Below are 20,895 nucleotides of genomic sequence, written 5' to 3'. Positions count from 1 at the left end.
CTAAGGGTTTGCAGCTTGATGCCCTTTATGTAGGTATGGTATCAAGGAGACTGAATCTGACATCTCACACAAGGAACACACACTACTAAATCTGGACCCATTCTCGGTGCATCAGCTATGTACTAACTAAAAAAAACTAAAAACTTACTTAGAACTTTCACCTGTGCTTGCGCAAGCTTGTTCTTTCTTAAGCCTGTTGAGCCAAAGCCTGACCACTCTAACACTGTCCACTTACACAATGGCCACTCTACTTACACCTCACATCTTGTTGTTTGCCCTTGCTGAGTGCCTAATAGATCATTATGATTGCTGCCTGTTGAAAAGTCCCAAAAGCACCCAAGCTCTTTTTAGATTTTGCACTGCGTCACCAACGAATGACCTCTCGCAATGATTGCAGCCCACCGAAAAGATGCACTCCAAATGGCAATGATTTTGATTGCAAATCCTAATGTTGGGTAACCTTGCACCTCAACAATATTCAGTGATTCAATGACGAAGGTCATTGCTGGGTGTTTTTACAATTACTGCATGAAGGAGTTTTATCTTCAGACACTTCATTAGTGATTAGTAATTGTTCAGATTATTAGGGTTTAACATGATGCTTACCAGGAGGTATCAGAAGAAACACTTGAGTTTAACTTAAGTTCTAAAACTTTAATCATTGAACCAAAAAGAAATGGACAATACAGAAAAGACCAGTTAGCATTTGAACCAGCCTAAGAGTAGATTGGTAATCCTGCAGATGAGAAGCACACATGCCAGGTACTGCATCTAATATATTTTCAGGCAGGGAGCTTTACAGTCTTACAGCCCTCTGGGAGGAATTGTTTTCCCTTCTGATCCTTCTGTGAACTAATCTATATAGTCAGACAATTTTTACCCATCCTCTTTGCAATTAGAAATAGGTCCTTCCTAATTTCTTTACCTTTAATCATTCATAATATTAAAAGGAAGTAATTAAAAATTTCAGCTTCCTCAGACCAAACAAAATAACTTCTGGCAATTTAGTCTCTCCTCACAAATAACATTTTCTATTCCTGGCAATGTACTAAAAGTTCTCTCTGCACTTATTCCAGTGTAATCACATCTTTCCTAATAATGAGGTGTCCAGAAATGTAGGCAGTACTAAACTGCAATGTAAATTGTGCTAAATATAGTTCTAGACTAACCTCACTGCTCTCATATTGCCTTGGCTAATAAAGGAAAAAAGTTTCATTTGTTCTACTAATTTCCTTGTTGACCCACCTTGTTAACTTGAAAGATCTGTGAATATACAATCCATGTTCTCCTGTCCCTCTGTGTCATCCAGTTTCTTCACATTCATTGTAGATTCCCTTGCCTTTTGCAAACCCAACAACATATTACTGCATACATCTGAAATGAATGAACGCATTTATCACCTCTCTGTCCAACTCACTAGACTGAGCCTCTCTTCTTATGGTTGGCCTCAACCATATTTTGTCCTTTAACATACCTTCTATACTAAAATATAAATCATTAATATCTGTTAAAAAAGCAAGGTCCTGCTGACTGTCCCTGATTAGTTTATCTTTTTAAATAATGGCTTGTATGAACTCTCCAATTAATTCCAAAAATGTATTCATCACTAGTGCTATATTATTCACTTCATCCTTTATTTTTTTGAACTATGGTATAATGTTAGCAGTTCTCCAGTTTTCTGTGGCCAGGGAAGATCGAAGTATGATGCAATATTCTTTTTTTCCTTCATTTAAAGGTAAATTTTGGAGCAATTGGTAGTGATCTACTTTCTGAGGAGGCTGAAGAGAGCTGGCTTTGCACAACCATATGTCATTCTGCAGATGCGCAGCAGAGAACAGCCTGACAACCTACATCACTGCTTGGTATGGGATCTGCACTGCGGTGGGCAGGATGTCTCTACGGCGGGTAGTAAAAACTGCCCAATGCATCACTGTGTTTATTTTTATTGTGTTCTTTATCTTTTGTGGTTTTTGGGGCAGCATTAATCAGAAGTAACAATTATTTTGTTCTTTTTATACTTGTGCACAGGAACTGACCTTAATCAATCTTGAATCTTGAATAAATTATTCATTGGTAGATATTAAACAGGACAGGAAACTTTGGTGAAGAATAACAAACACCAAAATTAAACTTTATCAGAAACTAGTTCACTAACTTTGATTTTGATGTTATAATCATTAGTAAACATAGGGTTGTAACAGTTGCTTCCTGTTTTTTTTCTTATTTTGGGTACGCCAGCACTGTAACTGTTATTTAGTTGAAGGACATGTTACAGAGTTCCTTAATATAGATTTACTTTTAATTGCTACTGTTTGACATTGTATAGGTAGTGTATTAAGCTTGCCACTAACATTGTTTATAACTTTATTATCAAGTTATTATCATTGCTTCTTTGAATGGACAAATATATTACTAATATTCCATTGATCAGAATTCCTAACTAAGATTTTGGATTTTTCATCCATGTTTTTGCTATTTGTTGACAACTTTTATGACCATTTCCAGATCATAAGGGAAACTATCACTAAGGGTGTTAGATATCCTGACATTGTGATTATTGCTGAAGATAAATGTGTCATTTGGGTTTAGTTGGTATTGAAAAAAGGAATTGAACTATTCTATGCCACATTAAGCTTGAGCTTTGAGATTTACTCAGCAATAATATGAATCACTAACACAGACAACACATTTTTCCAATCTAAGCTACCCAGTACACCTGCCTTTCAAGTTCAGCAGTGAGCGACATGAGAACAGTCAGATGTACTGCAGAGTCACAACATTAGTGTTGAAGGAACGTATTAGAAGAGGTGCAGGTAGAGAGGCAGAGAAGTACAAAGAGGGAATTCAAGAGCTTAAAGTGTACACAGTTGGCCATCAATAGTTCCAAGAGACAGAACTGAAGGCTTTCTGAGTGTTTGGAAATTTATATGGATTTCAAAGACAGGGATGAGAAACAAAAACAAAAGTCTAAAAAGACTTTGCTAAGCCAAGAGACAATAAGCCTGACAAGGAAGCTGACTGGGAATTGGATAAAGTAAGCACACAGAGGAAAGGCTTCACTTTCAACAGAGTTTGATGAATAAGTAATTTTTTAACTATGTTTCAGTGCTTCTGCAAAATGCCATAGTGTCTGTATCTCAGGAAATCAAGCAGTTTCATCTCTACAGTATATATTAGTGGAGGCAAAAAGATTTGCTTTAAATATCCCGAGATATTTTTGTTTGAGAATGTTGAATCTCAGAATTACCATATGAACTTTGATTACTTGGATTAAGGCTTAATTCCAGCAAAAAATGTTTGGATCTCATTTCCTAAAGCCAAGTTACTAATTGGAAATAACTAGTACTCAAATATAGAAAACTTTGATATTCAGTAAAAATAAAGTAATGGAGAAGAAGCCAGTAGAATCAGTAGTGCATCTCCATAAGAAGAACTTGAGTGTTCAGCAGAAAAGTTTGAAATTCACAAAACCCTGTTTTCTTAATGTTAGCTAAACAAAATCATAAGAACAAGAACACCTACATAATTTTATTTAAAAATTGTGTTGTAAACTCTTAACTCTGAATTATGGAATATAAATATTTTGGTTATATGTTTATGATGCATTGGCAAATTGTGTAAGATTTCCCAGGTAAGAAATATCTGCTTCTCATTTTGCTGTTAAGAGAAGCAATTATTATTATGGACATGTGGTTGAGTAAACTGTTACTCTTCCTCTTACCTCTACAATAAGGCAATGAATGACATACATTTCTGAACTTCAGCAGAGGAACTTGTCTTACAGTTGCATACAACTGCTTAGGGTAATATTGGCTATTAATTAGCAAACATAAAATCAGTCACTTATAACTTAACACACACTGAATATGCAGCTATCAGCAATAATATTTTAGATGGAGGGGTCCTACCATTGGCATGCAATAATGTCCTTTAGTTCGCAAGGAGTAGAAAGTATAAAGTAGGCTCTACATTCTCAGGAGTATTTCTTAAAAAAAGATTGCTCCTGGATGATGTAGGTGCTGGGAAATTGAGGAATTTATAGGAAAAGCTACATAGACAATGTTTGTTTCTTGGAGATGATTTGATGCATGACTTTTCTACATATTTCTAGATCAACTGAGATTGCCAATTACTCCGATCACTACTGTTCAGATTGGTGGATCTTGTTCCCTGGTGGGTTTTGTCTCCAGGTTCTTTACCCTCTGCTCCTCGTACAGTTCAACTTGAAGGCCAAAGCTGTGTATTGCAACTCAAGTGCAAAATTCAATCACCAACATAATTCTCTGCAGTGTTCAGCAAATCCAGCAATGCTCTGAATTGATCAGGACTCCTGAATTCACATTTTAATAACAAAACCACTCTTCCCTTGATGGTAGAGCAAGATCTTGCAATGTAAAGTGTTACAACACAAATGAAAGAAACAAAAAGACTGGATTGTCACAAGATAATAGGATTGTGATAACTGCTTACAAATTGGCCATTGATAGTCAGGATTTATTGCTGTTGATTATACACCAGCTGTTCATCAATTGAATTTAATTCCTTCCTCTTATGGAAATTCAGAGGGTTAGAAGCCATCTACTGCCATAGTGCATAATTATTGACATAGCCTGAGGAAGTTCAGTCTTTGATATGTCTTGCTGAATCTTGATGGTATTTCTCTACTGTACTCTTGCCAGTGCTTTAGTGTCCTGGGAATTATGTGTTTGTTGTGTTTCTTTTCCTTTTAGATTAGGATCAAATATGATTCTGAAGGCCAAAGGCTTCCAAAATAAGTATAAGATACATAAAGACAATATAAACATGTTGCAAAATATATTATTTTAATCTCTTTAAGGCTAAGGTTTTTAGATGACTCATTTTCCTTTTCCATCATTGGCAGATTTGCATCAGCTTTCATGATTGTATATTTGCTGCTGTTCTTTTTTCCCTTGGATACCGAAGCATGTGATGATAGTTTATCACATCTGCTATGAAATATCAGATGATTTTACAATATTCTTATTATGTAATTGAATTTATGTAATTTGAGGCTGAGGAGGGGAAAATATTGTCAGCCATGATTGAATGTTGGAGCAGACCCAATGGGCCAAATGGCCTAATTCTGCTCCTATGTCTTATAGTCTAACTCAGAAAAAGATTATGCCTCTCGCATGTGAGCACAAAGGCTAAAGCAAACATAATGATATATTAGTGTGTTTTTTTTTGCTTTTTAGTCTTCGGTTATAACATGTTTAAAATAGTGGTTTGAATATCTAAAAATTGAGGATATTTTGCCTTCTGAGTTACATAATTGATCTTAAATATTATTTGCACTCTGGTGGACAAAAGGGAGTATTATGGTAAAATGGAAATGTTAGGCAATGCTAAGGGGAAGGAATGGATGTAAAGCATTTTAACATCCAGAGTTTTGTCACAAATCACGTGTCTCCCATCTTATAGTACATCGCTCAGCCTCAAGGCGGCCTTTGATGTCGTATACTGCCATGGTAAGAATGAAGAATGTGATTAAGAAAACTATTGACCCTTCTTTTTTTGAGTGATAGGAGGTATGATTCTTCAGTTGTAAGTATACATATTCATAGTAGCTTACAAAAATGAGAATGAATATCACCTTTGTGAAAAATTTTGAGGGATAAAGTTTAATGGGATATCAAAATCAAGCTTATTATCACCAAGAAATGTTGTGAAATGTGTTGTTTTGTGGCAGCAGTACAGAGCAAAACATAAAATTACTGGAAGCTACAATAAATAAATAAATAGTGCCAGTTGGAGTAATGAAGCGATGTTCATAGACATTTAGATGTCTGATGGTGGAGGGAAAGAAGCTGCTTCTAAAACACTAACAAACACTGGAGGAACTCAGCAGGTCAGGCAGCATCTGTAGAAAGGAATAAACAGTCAATGTTTTGGTCTGAGAACCTTCATCAGAACTAGAACAGAAGGGGGGCAAAAGACAGAAGAAGAAGATGCGGAGGGGGTATGAGAACAAGCTGATAGGTGAAGCCAGGTGTGTGGGGGAGAGGAATATGAAGTGAGGAGCTGGGAAAACAACTTCTCACTAAATTAGCAATATTATTGGTTTATTATATGCCCTCTCTTTTGCTTTTATGCTGTCTTTGACTTCCCTTTTCAGCCATGGCTGCCTCATCCTCCCATTATAGTACATTTTATTCTTTGGATTGTATCTATTCTGCACCTTCTGTATTGATTCAAGAAGCTCCAGCCATTGCTGTTATGCCGTCTTTCCTGCTAGTGTTCCTTTCCAATCAACTTTGGCCAGCACTTCTCTTGTGCCTCTGTGATTCCCTTTATCTCTCTGTAATACTGCTACGTTTGACTGTTGCTTGTCCTTCTCAAACATCAGGGTGATCACTGCCTCCTAAGGGTTTCTTTATCTTCAGTTGCCTAATGAAATCCAATCCATTACGCCATACCCAATCCAGAATTGTCTTTTCCTCAGTGGGCACAACCACGAGTTGCTCTAAAAAAACATCTTGTAGACATTCTACAAATTCCTTTTCTTGGGATCCAGCACCAACCTGAGATTGTGTTTTAGGGCAGGCATCGTTCAGGTCAAGTTGACACAGATCCCTGTGAGGTGCAAAAGACAACCAGATTAATCCAGAGCTCCTTGGATGATGAAGGATGTACAGAGGAATATAAATCATAGGAGGCTGCTAATCACAAATATTAAGCTGTAAATTAAGCCTGATTATAAAAGAATCAGAGGGGAAGTGAAGTAAAGACGGCAAAGACGACAAATGAGAAAAATAATATCGATTGCCACTTCAATTCTCAGGATCAAAAAAGGCTGTTAGTGTGGTAAACTCTGGTAGTTCATCACAGGAACAGGCCTCACCACCATCAAGGACATGTTCTAAGGGTAGTGCCTCAAGGAGGTAGCATCCATCATTAAGGACCCTCACCACTCAAACATGCCCTTTTCCCATTACTACTGTCAGGCAGTATGTTTAGGAGTCTGAAGATGCATGCTCAATATTTTAGGATCTGCTTCTTTTCTTCCAACATCAGATTTCTGAACGTGAACCCATGACCACCATCTCACTATTCATCTTTTAGAATTTCATTTATTTTAATTATTATTGTAACTTATAGCAACTTTTATTGTCTTGCACTGTATTGTACCACAACACAACAAATTTCATGATGTTCTAATGATAATAAATCTGAAGGCAGAATCAAAAATAGCAAAAGCGTTAATGGGTTTGGTGAATGGAAACAACTCATAAATTGTTTTATCATTAATTAATCATTAATTTAAAATCTGAGGTTATTAGACATTTGATGACAAGATTATATTGAGATGAAGGAAAAATGATACAAATTGAATGAAAAAGGGACTAAATAGCCTGAGGAACCAAATAGCTAATTGATTTTGTAACACAGTTATTTGCCACTCATATATTAGAAGGCAGCTTTGGATAAAAATGATAGCACTCCTAGTCTTTGCCACTTTGCTGAAGCCAGTATTAACTTATCAATGACATCTTACTTATCAAAATGCACACCAAGCCAGTTTGTAAGTGAGATTATGAGACATGTAGAGAGTGATAATTATTCTGGAAACAAAGTGTGGTTAAAAAGATAAATGTAATGCAAAGTTGATCTTCGATTGTCCATAAGTGATGGCATTTTGATAAAACGACTATAATTAATAACTGGTTGCAGTTATACTGAATTTGCATTCTACTTCAGTCTACCTCCATGAGTGTGTTACAGTACATGGAGCAGTATAGATGTCCCCATGCCCATAGTTCAATTCCTCCAAATAAAATCTAGCACATAAAATTTATTTCAAATCAAGGCTTGTTAAGAATTGATGGGAAAATACATTTCAGTGATGATTCCCTGATGATGATCATGTCCAAAAGTGTGAAAAAAAATTGGTGAGAGGAGGTGGCTCATTGCACATAAGAGCTTGAATGGCAACATGAATGCAAATTCTGAAGAACTGCTAGGCTTTTTCCTATTGCTGAATTCTCCTATGCAGAAGAGAATACTGAAGTGTTATGCCTCCCTCTTAAAATGCTGCATCTGTGAAAGCTCTGGTATCTGTAGGCAGTGTACTAATTAAGATTGCAGTGTTAGAAACTGTGTGAGCTTGAGAAGTGCCTGATACATAAACATCTCGGGCCACAGTGAGTTTGACAGCTACCCTTATGATGATGACTTTTTTTTTGGTACAGAAGACTTTCTAAAAATGTTAATAAACTCCGCACTGAAACTTTCCTAAGCCTTGGCCTTTTAAGGTAAAGCTCCAGTATGATTAGAAATGCAATTATCTTTATCATAGGCAAGACATCATGAGCCATTTTTTGATGACCTTACTGATCTTAATGTCAATTCCAGTGTCAGAAAAAAATTAAAAGCACTCTTCACAGTGAGCAAGATTCTGGAAAGATAAAGAAGATATTGAACCAATAACCTTAAAATGAAGACTCCAACCTTCTCACTGCATCCACCCTAATTTTTTCCTCATTTTCAACTGGGTATATGGTAGAGATAAAATGTAAAATGATTCCCTCTTAAATTTAACATATAAAGCAAATAATATATCAAGTGAACATATAGCAATTGTTAGATCTGTAAATAGACAGTGAACAATTGCATACTGCGCAGCGAACTAACAATGCTCGTCACAGTTGCCGTCAGAGTAAAACTTTATCTTACCAGACATCTATAGCGTGGTCTCTGAAAGCTGCAGGAAGTCTAAAAATATCAGTATCACATGGAATAATTAAAAATTAAGCCTTATGTTGCTTTCTAGAATTCAGCACGGATGCAGAAATAATACACTGTTGCTTTTATGTTGACTCAACATGGTCATTTCTACAGAAGATATGCTATTGTCTGAGCCAAAGGCAATTTACATGGGGCAGTTAAGGGTGAGGGGCAGGATGTAGAATCAGGCTGGGGATGAGGTATATGAGGGGTGGAGGCAGAAGTAAATAAAACAACTAGCCACCTATACTGTACATAAGTAAACAAACATCATAGGTATAATTTGTACTTTCCAATGGTGGTTTCAATGTTATTAGCTATTAAAATAAAAAAAAATACCTCTTAGAAAAATGTCTCATCTGTCCCTGAGAAGGAATATTTGACCTTACAATCAAAGTGATTTATTTTCTAATGACATGAAAAGCCCGAAAAGAAATACTGTCCACATTATCTGTGAATCTGTGGAATTCTTTGATGAATCTTTGGCATTCTTTGCCACAAGCAACTGTTGAGGCCAAGTTTTTTATGTATATTTAAGGCAGAGGTTGATAGATCCTTGATTGGTCAGGGCATAAAGGATTACTGGGAGAAGGCAGGAGATTGGTGCTGAGACAAAAATTTGATCAGCCATGATGAAATGGCACAGCAGACTCGCTAAGCCAAATGGCCTAATTCTGCTTCTATAGTTAAGCCCTTCTGGTCTTATTATTGGTTAAGTGATGTACTAGCTGATGTGCTTTAGAGTTTCTTGCATTCTTCAACATTACCTAAATTACATAAAGTTATTTATTGGTTTACCTCTTAAATCCAACAACCCTAAGTCTCTGTTGGTGGAAATGGGTAAGGCCGGCCAACAAATAGTGGGAAGTTAGAGGATTGGGAAGTTTTTAAAAACCTACAGAGAGCAACTAAAAGAATTATTAGAAGGGAAAACATCAAATATGAAAGCAAGGTACCAAATAATATCAAAGTGGCTTTCTTCAGTGGTTTGAACGGGGCACGACTGCGCAAGTGTGTGGAGGTCGGCCATTGAGAACAGTGGGAAGAGTTTAAAAAGAGGACAGCTTTATACAGCGGGCATCGGAGGAGCAGGTGACGGAGTAGAGGGAGACAGAGTAGGAAGGCTTTGGCTCAACAGGGCTTAGGCGATAAAGGGTCGAGGTGAGGTAGGTTATCTGTTTAGAATACAGACAGAAAGTATGTGTGTGAGGCTGGTTTTCTGTGCTCGGTGTCAGATATGGGAAATCCTGGAGACTCCCAGCCACCCGGACGGCCACATCTGCACCAGGTGCATTGAGCTGTAGCTCCTTAGAAACTGCGTTAGGGAACAGGAGCTGCAGCTCGATGATCTTCTTCTGGTTAGGGAGAGTGAGGAGGTGATAGAGAGGAGCTATAGGCAGGTAGTCACTCAGGGGCCTCGGGAGACAGAGAAGTGGGTAACAGTCAAGAGAGGGAAGGGCAAGAAGCAGATGCTACAGAGCACCCCTGTGGCTGTCCCCCTTAACAATAAGTACTCCTGTTTGAGTACTGTTGGGGGAGACGGCCCACCTGGGGGAAGCAACAGTGGTCGCTCCTCTGGCACAGAGTCTGATTCCGTGGCTCAGAAGGGTAGGGAAAGGAAGAGGATGGCAGCAGTGATAGGGGACTCTGTAGTTAGGGGGGCAGACAGGCGATTCTGTGGATGCAGGAAAGAAACGCGGATGGTAGTTTGCCTCCCAGGTGCCAGAGTCCGGGATGTTTCTGATCGCGTCCATGATATCCTGAAGTGGGAAGGAGAATAACCAAAGATTGTGGTACATATTGGTACCAACGACATAAGTAGGAAAAAAAAGGAGGTCCTGAAAAAGAGCCTTTTCTGGTTGGCTGCCAGTGACTTGTGGTGTTCTGCAGGGGTCAGTGTTTGGACCAGTTCTTTTTATGCTGTATATAAATGATTTAGATGTTGGAATAGATGGTTTTGCTGCCAAGTTTGCAGATGATACGAAGATTGGTGGAGGGGCAGGTAGTGTTGAGGAAACAGGTAGGATGCAGAAGGACTTGGACAGATTAGAAGAATGGGCAAGAAAGTGGTAAGTGAAATACAATGTTAGAAAATGCATGGTCATGCACTTTGGTAGTAGAAATAAATGTGTGGACTATTTTCTAAAGGGGGAGAAAATCCAGGAATCTGAGATGCAGACGGACTTGGGAGTTGTTGTGCAGAACACCTTGAAGGTTAACTTGCAGTTGAGTCAGTGGTGAGGAAGGCAAATGCCATGTTAGCATTCATTTCAAGAGGTCTAGAATACAAGAGCAAGGATGTGATGCTGAGGCTTTATAAGGCACTGGTGAGGTCTTACCTTGAATATTCTAAACAATTTTGGGCCCCCCATCTTAGAAAAGATGTGTTGGCATTGGAGAAGGTCCAGGGGTGGTCCACAAGGCTGATTCCAGGAATGAAAGGGTTATCATACGAGGAACATTTGATTGCTCTGGGTCTGTACTTGCTGGAATTTAGAAGGATGAGGGTGAATCTCATCGAAACCTTTTGAATGTTAAAAGGCCTAGACAGAGTAGATGTGGAAAGGATGTTTCCCTTGGTGAGAGACTCTAAGACAAGAGAGCATAGTCTCAGGATAGAGAGGCATCCTTTCAAAATAGAGATACAGAGAAATTTCTTTATAGACAATAGACAATAGGTGCAGGAGTAGGCCAATTGGCCCTTCGAGCCATCACCACCATTTAATGTGATCATGGCTGATCATTCACCATCGGTAACCCATTCCTGCCTTCTCTCCATATCCTTTGACTCCACTATCTTTAAGAGCTCTATCTAACTCTTTCTTGAAAGCATCCAGAGAACTGGCCTCCACTGCCTTCTGAGGCAGCGCATTCCATAGATCCACAACTCTCTGGGCGAAAAAGTTTTTCCTCAACTCTGTTCTAAATGGCCTACCCTTTATTCTTAAACTGTGGCCTCTGGTTCTGGATTCCCCCAACATCGGGAACATGTTTCCTGCCTCTAGCGTGTCCAATCGCTTAATAATCTTATATGTTTCAATCAGATCCCCTCTCATCCTTCTAAATCCCAGTGTATACAAGGCCAGTTGCTCCAATCTTTCAACATATGACAGTCCCGCCATCCTGGAAATCAACCTCGTGAACCTACGCTGCACTCCCTCAATAGCAAGAATGTCCTTCCTCAAATTTGGAGACCAAATCTGAACACAATACTCCAGGTGTGGTCTCACCAGGGCCCTGTACAACTGCAGAAGGACCTGTTTGCTTCTATACTCAACTCCCCTTGTTATGAAGGCCAACATGCCATTAGCTTTCTTCACTGCCTGTTGTACCTGCATGCTTACTTTCAGTGACTGATGAACAAGGACACCTAGATCTCATTGTACTTCCCCTTTTCCTAACTTGACACCATTCAGATAGTAATCTGCCTTCCTGTTCTTGCCACTAAAGTGGATAACCTCACATTATCCACATTAAATTACATCTGCCATGCATCTGCCCACTCACCCAAACTGTCCAAGTCATCCTGCATTCTCCTAACATCCTGCTCATATTTCACACTGTCACCCAGCTTTGTGTCATCTGCAAATTTGCTAATGTTACTTTTAATCCCTTCATCTAAATCATTAATGTAATGTAAATTTAGCCAAAGGGTGATGAACTTGTGAAATTTGTTGCTACATGCAGCTGTGGAGGCCAGGTTGTTGGGTGTATTTAGGTAGAGATTGGTAGGTTCTTGATTGGACATGGCTTCAAAGGTTACTGGGAGAAGGCTGGGAACTGGGGTTGAGGAGGAGATAGATCAGCCATGATTGAATGGCAGAGCAGACTCGATGGGCCAGATGGCCTAATTCTGTTCCTCTGTCTTATGGTCTTATGGACTTTTCATAAGTTCTCAAAATGTAACCAAGATACTGCAAACTATAGTGATAATATATTTAAGTTCATCTATTCAGTTGTTCAGCTGATGGATGTTCTAAAATGCACTTTATTCATTCTTGTCCATTAACATTCAGTCTGCACCATTTGCTAAGTGTATGGGTGGTGATGAAAAATGCAAAGATTCAAACTTTTGGTATCCTTAAATTAGATTGACAGTTCAGTCTTATTTGCATAATGACCTTAGCTCTCAGTCTGCTGTGTAAATTGCTATTGTTAACCAGAGATGAGTGTGATCTAGCCCAGTTTAAATAGCCCTTTCAGGTCAACAAGCTGACATCTGATGAAGGGTCTTGGCCTGAAATGTTGACTGTTTATTCTCTACATCAAGGGTTCCCAACCAGAGGTCCACAGCTCCCTTGGTTAATGGTGGCTCCATTGCATAAATCCTGCTCTACACAGATACTGCCTGACCTACTGAGTTGCTCCAACATTTTGTATGCGTTGCAATGGACTTCCAGCATCTGAAGAGTTTCTTGTATTCATGTCTGAGTTTAGCCACCGGGCAGTATCTGAGGAATCATGGACTTGGGAATTAGATTACTTAGCATAATTGTTTTCTGCCAAGAAATGCCAATTTGATGATCATTTCAATGGGAAATGGGAGGTATTTGAATACTGATGAATCCACAATGACAGCGGTCTAAGATTGTGTAAAACAGCTCTCATACAATTTGACATTTTGTGCATGGCCTAAGGCAACCTATGCCTGCCATAGGACTTCATTTGCTCACTGCCCAATCAAGATCTTCATGTTTGTTTTGCTCTTATGAATGTTTTTGGATTTGTGCTCCCCAGCTGAAACCAGAATTTATTTCTAATTCATAAATGCTTCTATGAAATTGGTAGCAAATCACCTTCCAGAATTATGTTGGTTTAGGGACTTCTAAAATGCTCTTGGGCGGGCAGATCTCTGGCTTAGATCCAATATCAATTAAAGAAAACAGATGAACAGAAATTAAGAATTAGAAATTCAGAACAGGATTTTGTGTTTTGAACCTGCTCCATCGTTCATTTCAATCATTACTAATTCGTGATAGCAATTCCATATTTCCACTCTCTCTTAGTATCCCTTGATTTTTTTTGTGATTAGGAATCTATCCCTTTCCTTTTAAAATATATTCAGTGACATAGACTCCCAACTTCTGTAGTCAAGAATTCACCATCTGAGCAAAGAAATGTCTCCACATTCCACATTCTTTCCCAAACCTGAGCCGGTGACTCCCTTATTCTATACACTCCCATCAGTCTGTTTAGCACCATCTGAATTTTGTACATTTCAATGAGATCCATCCTTATTTTCTAAACATGATTACATACCAGGCTAATATCTACTCATATAACAGAAATCAGTTTCACAAAACACTGCTACCACCCTTTAATGGTTGATAGACATTGTTGTTGGGTGTGTGGTGGGGATGGATGGCTTGGAACAAAGTACAAGACTAGTAATGATGATAACAGGATATGGGACTTTCTCACAAGTTCCATCAAAGTTTGTCTACCACTGAATCCAAATAGGCACTTCATTTTTGGTGTTAATCATTTAACCACCAATCTATGATCCTTCAGAATGAATCCCAACACTTTAAGAACTCTCTCTTCCTCTTCCATTAAGACATCCAGGATAATGTCATTACAACAGTGTCCCTGCTCTGAATTGTGTTCCCCATGCATCAAGAAGCTGTGGAATAAAATGAACATTTCCTCTTTAAGATGGGCAGCCACAGCTTCAACTAGTGCCACTTAACTTCAGCTATACTAGTAACTTCTGAAACTGTTTTTTGTGATGCATACCAATGTGATAGATAGCTTAGTTGGTCCTGAGTAAGGAACCATGATGGGCAGGATTTTAAAGGTGAGTTCTTCACTGATTCTTTTTAAGTACAGTTTAGTTATGCATGGCAGTTGCACCCTGCAATATTCCTGTGTGATCATTTTTTGTTGAAAAAAAAGTTTTATGTTTTTATTTAAGTAGTGCAGTGAACACCTAATCTTCTTGACGGTAGCTTCCTTCTATCTTTTCATCTCTACACCCGTGCCTCATCTGGTATATTATCAATTTACCTCATGAGTGTTATCAATATGGATGAAACTATTAGTATAACTGAAAATATACAAACATCTTATCCCCAGACCCCAAAATTTCAGGAGCCTCCATAATTTTTTTACACTGTTACGAATGTGCCACAGCTCTGAGGGGCTGAAGGGTGCGGGGTAGCCCCCTCCTTTGTGAGAATCGCAAGATCACTATTAAGTCAGTTCAGGAGACCCAGGAAATGAGAGAAAGACATGCAGAATCCACAAAGAGTTGGAATGTGTCCTGGCCTCCGAAAGGCGGACCCATTAATACCGGCTATTGTCTCTTGGAGACGGACTTGTGTATTGCATCCTGTACTATGCATCGAAGCCCCAGGCAATGAACCGAGGGGGAGGTTGGTGGAGGGATTGCATCATCCCAACCTGATTGACACCTGAGACCCTGTGAGTCAGGATAAAAGAGGGTCTGTGGGAACAGCCCCTCAGATGCACCAGAAGAAACGCTAACGATCCCGTAATAGCAAAAACCAGTGGAAGGCCACGTGCATCCTTTTCCATTTGCCCCGGAATCCGTGGGCCCTGTACCACGGCAGAACGGTTTTTAGCTAAATAATGGAGAAATCAACTCCCAACGACTCTCGAAGGATTGACATCATAAAAGGAATGGGCAAGTTTTAACCCGTCTTTCTCTCCAACCAAAAAGCTGCAGCTTGAATGAACTACAGTGACTTTTATATTTCCATCGGACAATACATTATCCCCTAGACAACGATAGAGCTATTTCTTATTGATTACTATTAGACCCGCGCTTTTAGATTTAGTATTGACGACGTATATTATCTGTAAGTTTGCCTTGATATTATTTTGTGTATTTTTATCAATAAATACTGTTAAAAATAGTACCATCAGACTTCAACGGACCTCTCTATCTTTGCTGGTAAGTGACCCAGTTACGGGGTACGTAACAACACCCAAACAGAGATTAGAGGGAATGTCTCTACGAGTGGAGGACAAAAACAAATTTCCCAATTTTCACACAGAAGACCACCGTCCTCAAAATGTTCAACACAAAAGATGATAAACAGATCAACTGAGATATGAATACTACAGATGCTGGAATTCAGAGCAACAAAAAAAATGACCGGAGATACTCAGCAAGTCAGGCTGCATCAGTGGAGGCAAATGGATGATTGACTTTTCAGGCTAAGGCCCTTCATTTGGATTGCTTCCTTTGCAAATTGGATATTTAAACAGAAGGAATTTCTTTTGGTTTGAGGTTTACTGAGTTGGTTGTACATCGAGTTAAAATGAATACATTTATTTCAAATAGCCACCCATCTTGGTACATTAGTTGAGAACTCAAAGAATTGCTCCTGGAGCATATTTTACTGATGGATATGTAACCTACTCCATCACAGACTCAAATCCAACCATTAATATTGATTTTGATAGAAATATAGATACCGTAAAATTGCTTGAAGAGAATTTTCCAAGAATAAATGAAGGTGCAATCCTGAACTGATTTGTCAGTTTTTAACCATAATATTTTAATACAAGTGGAAAATTCAAGGCATGCATGGCTTTATTTATGACAGTGACAAGAACACTTAGTTTATGAATACACCATCCCCTTATAGATCTAGAATGAAAATGACCTGAAACCAATATCAATATTATGCGGTTTCACCCATTATACCGAATGCTATGAAAAATCCTAAAGTGACTGAGATGCTCTGCAAGCAAGGCAAGATTTCATTAAATGTCAATTTTCATGAGTACTGAGCACAGCTCCCTCAGATTAAACAGTGAGTCTATCAGTTCTGCCTGACCAGATATGTTTCAGTCAAGTGGGAAATTTAAGTTGGTAATATACGCAGGTGAGCACAGAGTCTTGGCTATGGACATTTGTATAAATTACAAACCTCCCAGCCTTTCAGAATGCTCAAGAGGAAAATATTTATGTGATTGGAGATGAAATAATAATTTGCATAACTCATACTTCAATTTTAACTAACCTGTGTTGACAATTGCATAACCTTTCATAAATACCTAAACAATATCAATCAAGGCTGAAATCCAAATGGGATCATGCAAGGATTTTCTAATACCTTTACAAAATATTGAGTTTTAATGGACTTCATGTTAATAATGTATTTCTTGGTTTATATATATATATGTTAAAAGTGAAAATATTTTCAAAACTATGTAATAGCAAACTAACTTGAATTCTTCAACATATTACTATGTAATAGCAAACATGTGGAGGCTGCAGCAGGAACTATGTCGGCCAGACATGAAGAGCGAGAAGAACACAACTTTAACTGGGACACCGTGGAGGTTCTGGCGCAGGCAAACACGAAGCAGGCACGGGAATTTTAAGAAGCATGGTTCTCTTCTGGTAACTCAATGAACAAGCAAATCGAAATAGACACCATCAAAGAACCCCTAAGAAATGCAAGCCAATAGAATTCAAAAGCCAACTGAAAGGGTAGCCAACCAGGACTGAGGTAAGTGAATGGGGGCCTATGTAAATGAGAACACTCCCAGAGAGAAACACCAGTAACTGTGCTCTGAGGCTGTCACCTTGACTGGTGATGAAATATCTGCTTGCAAATTGCCCAGCTCGCCGAACTAAATCAAAGAGCACACTAAATCAAATTCTTCACCATATTACTACGGTAACTAGAAAATATATACCTGTAACTATATACCTTAAATCATTTATGCCTTCTAAGTTACTAATGGTGCATAGCACAGACATTTTAATTACCTGAAAGCTTTGAGTAATTTGTATTCAATTTAATTTAACTTTCAGTTTCGAGATACTGCACGTAAAAGGCCCTTCAGGCCCAGCAAGCCCACACTGCCTGATTATACCCATGTGATCAATTAATTAACTAACCTGTACATCCTTGGAATGTGGGAGAAATTTGGAGTACCCAGAGAAAACACACGCGGTACAAAGTCCTTACAGACATCGGTGGAAATTGAACCTAGGTCGCTGACACTGTAAAGCATTGCACTAATCGTTACACTACTGTGTTGCTCATGGTAGTGGAAAGCTTAAACATTTGAAAGAGTAAGTAAAAGAACGTGTTGTGTATTTTTATCTTGCAAATTTATTTGTTCACATTTCTATCCAGATCCTATTGTTTACTTCAGCTGATAGACTGAACAGGCTGTAAATCAGTCCTGATGATTAGTTCACTTTTCAACTGTCTAAAATATGCAGAGTTTCAGAGCTTTTTGTTTGAAGTAGTGACCCATTAAGTTTTGTATTAAATTACAGAGGGTACATAGCTTAATAATTTGCTTTGGGAACATAAATAGCTCTTCAGTCCACCATTTTATTTTATTTTCATGAGAGAATTTGTGAAAATGTTACTTCCTTGATTTGTTTTGGTGAAAACAATCTGCTTCTAACACATTCAGCAAATGAGAAAATGTCTCATTAGGTTGATGTGTCTTATTCTTAGTTCATTACCTTTATTTATAGCTTATTCTTCAGCATGTGGTATAGCTGAAACAAACTTGACATAGGTACATATTTGTACCATTGTCACTTCGAGATTTCTCACTTCCCTTTTTGGATTAGGATAAAATCTTTTGAAAAACATTTACACATTGGTTGACAGATTAATACTACATATTTCCAGACTATTTAAAAAAAGCTATAATTAAAAATATACAAATGCAAATAAATATGAAAGCAAGTGTTTCTAATGACTGAAAATCACTTAGTAATTTCATCAGAAGTAAATTGGCATAAGTACAAAATGGAATGATCCTATTTTGGTTGTATAATTAAGCTCAATAAAACTTTTCAATCTAAATCCTTCTGGTCAAAGTCTTCCTTAGTGATAAGTAGTTTAAATGGCAAACCATCTGAAAAACCTAATTACAAAATGCATGGCTCATGATACAATCAGTACTTAGAGACACTCAAAAGCCATTAGAAATCCTCCATCTAAATCTTCATTCTAAAATAGTTATTTCCATTTTGAAACCCCTTCATCATTTCCTTTCTTTTCCTGTCACCTCTTCAAGCCACTCATATTTACAGTCATATAAGCGAACAATATTGAAACAGTGTAGAAACTTATTGAATGTTGTGAGAAAATCTGACTCCCCCATCTTGTCAGGAAATAGATTTCAAACTCCAATCAACACCATTCCCGTGTGAAAATATCCTTCCCAGATCACCTCTAAACTTTCCATGTCTAACCATAAATCTTTGAAATCTGCATCACTTTTGTCCTTTCGTTCATCCTCAATTTTCTTTCTCCTCTATGTATAACTATGCATTCATTTTGAAAGCTGTGGCATTTGCTTCCTGGACATCTTATTCTCTCCTCACATACAAGAAGTAAGATTATGCAGCAGAGGAAAACTATTTCAACATTATTTTTTTGAAGGATAATTTGATTGATAAATACATCCTAGTAAATTGTGTAGTGCAGTGAATGTTTTGAATAACAAGAAAAATTAACAAATTGTTAGAATCTAAGAGCAAGAAAGTTAATCATAGAAACATAGAAAGAGAAATCTACAGCACATTACAGGCCCTTCGGCCCACAATGTTGTGCCAACCATGTGACCTACTCTAGAAATTGCCTAGAATTTCTCTACCACATAGCCCTCTATTTTTCTAAGCTCTATGTACCTATCTAAGAGTCCTTCAAAAGACCCTATTGTATCTGCCTCTACCGCCATCATTGGCAATGCATTCCATGCACCACCACTCTCTGAGTGAAAAACTTACCTCTGATATCCCCCTTGTATCTACTTCCAGCACCTTAAAACTATGCCCCGTCAAGTTAGCCATTTTAGCCCTGGGAAAAAGCCTCTGACTATCCACATGATCAATGCCTCTCATCATTTTATACACCTCTATCTGGTCACCTCTCATCCTCTGTTGCTCCAAGGAGAAAAGGCCAAGTTCGTTCTACCTATTCTCATAAGGCATGCTCCCCAATGCAGGCAACATTCTTGTAAATCTCCTCTACACTCTCTCTATAGTATCCATGTCCTTCTTGTAGTGATGTGACCAGTACTAAACACAGTATTCCAAGCGGGGTCTGACCAATGTCTTATATAGCTGTAACATTACCTCACAACTCTTGAACTCAATCCCATGGTTGATGATGGCCTGCACACCATACGCCTTCTTAACAACACTGTCAACCAGCACAGCAGCTTTGAGTGTCCTATGGACATGGACCCCAAGATCTTTCTAATCCTCCACACTGCCAAGAATCTTACCATTAATATTATATTCTGTCTTTAAATTTGACTTGCCAAAATGAACCAACTCACAGTTATCTGGGTTCAACTCCATCTGCCACTTCTCAGCCCAGTTCTGCATCCTATCGATGTCGCGCTTTAACCTCTGACAACCCTCCAGACTATCCACAGCACCCCCAATTTTTGTGTCATCAGCAAACTGACTAACCCACCCTTTACTTCCACATCTAGGTCATTTATAAAAATCACAAAGAGGGGTCCCAGAACAGATCCCAGTGGGACACCACTGGCAGCCATCTTCCATGCAGAGTACAAACCGCCTACAACCACATTTTGCCTTCTGTGGGCAGGCCAATTCTGGACCCACAAAAGAAGGTTTCCTTGGATCCCATGCCTCATTACTTTCTGAATGAGCCTAGCATGGGGAACCTAATCAAATGCCTTACTGAAATCCATATACACTACATCCACTGCTCTCATTTCAGCAATGTGTTTTGTTACATTCTCAAAGGTGGTTCCTAAGGCATGACCTGCCCTTGATAAAGCCACGCTGATTATCCCTAATCAGATTATGTCTCTCCAAAAGCTCATAAATCCTGCCTGTCAAGATCTTCTCCAACTATTTGCCCACTTCTGAAGTAAGACTCATTGGTCTATCACTTCCTGGGTTATCTCTACTCCCTTTCTTGAACAAGGGGAACAATGTCTGCAACCTTCCAATCCCCGGGTACTTCTCCCATCCCTATTGATGATGCAAAGACCATTGTCATAGGCTGAGCAATCTCCTCCCTCACTTCCCACAGTAGCCTGAAGTACATCAGGGCAACTTATCTAACATAATACCTTTCAAAAGTTTCAGCACATCCTCTTTTTTAATGTCTATACACTCAAACATTTCAGTCTCCTGTAAGTCAAACCCACAATTGC

At 38.5% G+C, this 20,895-nt stretch overlaps 1 long non-coding RNA gene across 1 annotated transcript; it reads left to right on the top strand.

The window, feature by feature from the left end:
- Positions 1 to 1,743: 1,743 nt before the first annotated feature.
- On the top strand, positions 1,744 to 18,254 carry LOC140739380 (uncharacterized). The gene is made up of 3 exons (XR_012101614.1): positions 1,744 to 1,862; positions 16,977 to 17,231; positions 17,540 to 18,254. It is a non-coding gene; the product is annotated as an uncharacterized lncRNA (long non-coding RNA).
- The last annotated feature ends 2,641 nt before the right edge of the window (positions 18,255 to 20,895 follow it).

Source organism: Hemitrygon akajei, chromosome 15 (genome assembly GCF_048418815.1).
Source record: "Hemitrygon akajei chromosome 15, sHemAka1.3, whole genome shotgun sequence".
NCBI classification, from domain to species: Eukaryota; Metazoa; Chordata; class Chondrichthyes; order Myliobatiformes; family Dasyatidae; genus Hemitrygon; species Hemitrygon akajei.
Note: the sequence above shows the minus strand (reverse complement) of the source record. Positions and strands in the feature narration are given on the sequence as shown.